We start from the raw sequence: 3,618 nt of genomic DNA, 5'->3' as shown, positions 1-3,618 counted from the left end.
TTGTTGAGGTCTCTAGCCATTATGATGGTGCTGTTTGTTTGCTTAGCACTAGTAAATTTTGTTTTGTGCATCTGTGAGCCCCTATGTTGAGTGCATATATGTTTAGGATTGTTATGATTTCTTGTTGGATAACTTCCTTTGCCATTATACAATGACCCTCTTTATCTTTCTTTACCTTTGTTCAGTTAAAATCAATTTTTATCTGACATGAGAATAGCTACTCCTGCTTTCTTTTGATTTTCATTTTGTGGAATATTTTTTCCATCCTTTCACTTTGAGTCTGTGTGTGGCCTTGTGATTTTTTATCGCCTATTTTTTCAAAACGAATAGTTTATTTTTTTCTATCAGGCATTATTACTTTGGCTAATTTTTCTAGGACAATATTATACAGTAAATGATGTAGATGAACTTTTTATGTTCCTTCTACATGTATGAAAATGGCACTATATTTTGTCATTAGGTAAAATGATGGCTGTCAGTTTAAAATAGAAATATTTTTAATCATATAAAAGATCATCTTTAATCTCTTCAGTTATGAATGGGTGTTTAATTAAATAGAAATCCTTTCTTAATACCAATTTACCTATTAGTTTTATGTATTATTTCTTGTACATCTCACATCAAATGAATTTGTCAATACTAGAATAAATATTATTCAGGCTTTGTGCTTTAATGCAGTGGTCCCCAACCTTTTTAGCAACAGGAACCAGTTTCATGGAAGACAATTTTTTCATGGACAGGTGGGGGGTGGTTTTGGGATGATTCATTATATTTATTGTGTTGTCAAACCTCTCTCCCAATGATAATCTGTATTTGCAGCCACTCCCTACTGCTAGGATCACCACCTCAGCTCCACCTCAGATCACTGGGCATTAGATTCTCATAAAAAGCATGCAACCTAGATCTCTCACACAGCTTACAGCAGGGTTCATGCTCCGATGAGAATCTAATGCTGCCATTGATCTGATAGTAGGTGGAGCTTATGTGGTGATGTGAGTGATGGGAAGTGGCTGTAAATACAGATGAAGCTTTGCTTGCCTGCTGCTCACCTACTGCTGTGAAGCCCAGTTCCTAACAGGCCACAGCCCAGTATTGGTTTGGGGACCACAGCTTTAATGTACTCCTTCATATGTAATTTATTGGTCCTTTTAAAAGATGATTTTATACTATGCTTTATTTCAGAATATTACAGGGTACAAATGTTTGTACAAATTGCTTTTGTATAGTAGTTGTAAATTATAAGTGCATTCATCACCCATATGGTGTGCATTGTACCCGTTAGGTGTGAATTTATCCATCCCCTCTTCCATCCTCCCACCTATTTGATTTCCATTGAATTTTACTGTCATATGTGCACATGAGTGTTGATCTATAAGTTTAAATTTAGTTGTGAGTACATGTAGTTTTTGTTTCTCCATTCTTGTGATACTTCACTTAAAAGAATGGTGTATAGTTCCACGTAGGTTGTTACAAAAAGCATTAGTTCAACATTTTTTATGGCTGAGTAATGCTCCATGGTATACATATACTGCAATTTATTGATCCACTAATGTATTGATGGGCACCTGGGTTGTTTTCAAATTTTTGCAATTGTGAATTGTGCCACTATAAGCATTTGAGTGCAAGTGTATTTTTTATAAAATGTCTTTTAAAAATATGGCACACTTCACAAATTTGCATGCCATCCTTGCAGAGGGTCAATGCTAATCTTCACTGTATTATTCCAATTTTAGTATATGTGCTGCTGAAGTGAGCACAAGATGTCATACTACTTTAAACATCTATAAACCTATAATTCAACATGCAGTAGGTGATTCTATATTGCTAGTGGAAAAATATACACTATTTCATTTAAAACTCAGAACATTTCTACTAAGAAATAAGTACCTCTATGTAGCAGATGCTGAAACTTATGCTTTAAAAGTTACATGATTTGATGACGGTCAGCACTGGCAAAAGGTAGAACTGGGATTTTCCTCGCTTCTTCTCCCTCCAAAGTTAATGTTTTTAAGTACTATGCTCCATTTTATTTCATTGATCACAAAAGTAGCTCTCTATAAATTAGAAGTTTACATGTGTCGAAGACATATTATTTATACAATCTTTGCTTTCAAAAGTATAGATCTTTAAGGCCCTTATGACTATGCAACTTTTGAGTAGTCAGCACTTGCTTAAGCTTTTATTGTATTTTCTCTTTATTTTTATAGATAAATGCATAATGCAAAATGTGTAGTTATTTAAATTTTATTATTGTAATTTTGGCAACAAATACTTTAGAGCTATAAATTTACCTGTAAATAACTCTTTGGCTACCTCCAAGAATTTTAGTATATGTTCATTTCCTTGTTATCATATTTTCTTTGGTTTCAGAAGAATTAAGAGAAAAAAGAAAGTTTGTTTTATTCTCAAATAGTTTAGGTTTTTTTTTTTTTTACATCCCTCCTTCATTTCATGTTACATTATACACCAAGAATATAATTTATACTTTTATATTTGGGAAATTAGTCTTAATCTGTGGCTAAATTTGCAATAGGTAATTGACAAGTGCATTCTCTGAAAAAAGTATAACCATTAATGATGAATTTCAATAAAGATCATAAAAATATAAATTATAATTCAAAAACCAGTAATAAAATATTGAAATGAAATCAAGGAATGTAGAAGTTAAGTATTCATTGAAATTCAATTTGTTCTATTAGAATTGAAGGAAGCATTAATAAAGATATAGAGATTAAAATATTACTGTAAGCATGAAGAGACAGATAAGTAGAGTATATCAGAAAATTTTGAAATGTTTCAATATTTATGTAGAAACCTTGCATGCAACCAAGTATTCATTGAAAATTTGTCAGGATACAGATGCATTACTACCTTAAACTGTTGATCTGAATTATGCTTACTGAGGTCTTTCAGAAAAATAAAGAAATTTAGCATAGTTGTTACGCATAGGAGCTCTGAAGTCATATTGAAGTCTGAGATTCCCAGCTCCCACTTATTTAGTACATAACTTTGGGAAATTGCTTTTCCCTTTACCAGCCTCAGTTTCTTTTTAAAATTGGGTGTAATAATAGTCATTAACTCATTAGATTATTGTAAAGATTAAATTAAATACATTTTCTTTAGCACTTACCACAATAAATAGCATATGATATGATTTTCTTAAATATAGACTATTGATATATCATTAGTTACAAATGAAAGTCAGGTTAATTGTTTCAATATTCTTGGTCCCAACAATTCGTCATCAAACACTTGTAGATATTATTTCATTGCCAGTTAGAAAATCTTATCAATCAACCAATCATCCATGTATGTGTGCATTAAACAACTGTTTATAGAGTGCCTAGCAATTTTCTAGGCACTTGGGAAACCATAGTGTATTAGGCAGGATGCTGGAACCTGAGTGGCTTAACAAAGGCAATAAAGACATCAGTAAATAAGGAAAATATTAATATTAGCTAGTAAAACAGGCAACTCCAAGAGTTAAATAGTTTGCTAGAATATTTAGGGGTAATGAAAGAACAGAAATAAGGCTAACATTGCTGTAGCACACTGGACAAGGAGGAAACTGGTGGGATAGACAGTTCTAGAGGAAGGTGGAGGCTGGACCCTGGCTTT

The 3,618-nt window shown here is 32.4% G+C and overlaps 1 non-coding gene across 1 annotated transcript; it reads right to left on the bottom strand.

Annotated features, from left to right (window-relative positions):
• Window positions 1-1,650: 1,650 nt before the first annotated feature.
• Window positions 1,651-1,757, bottom strand: LOC138400380 (U6 spliceosomal RNA). Its single transcript, XR_011236275.1, has one exon. It is a non-coding gene; the product is annotated as a U6 spliceosomal RNA (small nuclear RNA).
• Between the last annotated feature and the right edge of the window lie 1,861 nt (window positions 1,758-3,618).

Source organism: Eulemur rufifrons, chromosome 19 (assembly GCF_041146395.1).
Source record: "Eulemur rufifrons isolate Redbay chromosome 19, OSU_ERuf_1, whole genome shotgun sequence".
Lineage (NCBI taxonomy): Eukaryota > Metazoa > Chordata > Mammalia > Primates > Lemuridae > Eulemur > Eulemur rufifrons.
Note: the sequence above shows the minus strand (reverse complement) of the source record. Positions and strands in the feature narration are given on the sequence as shown.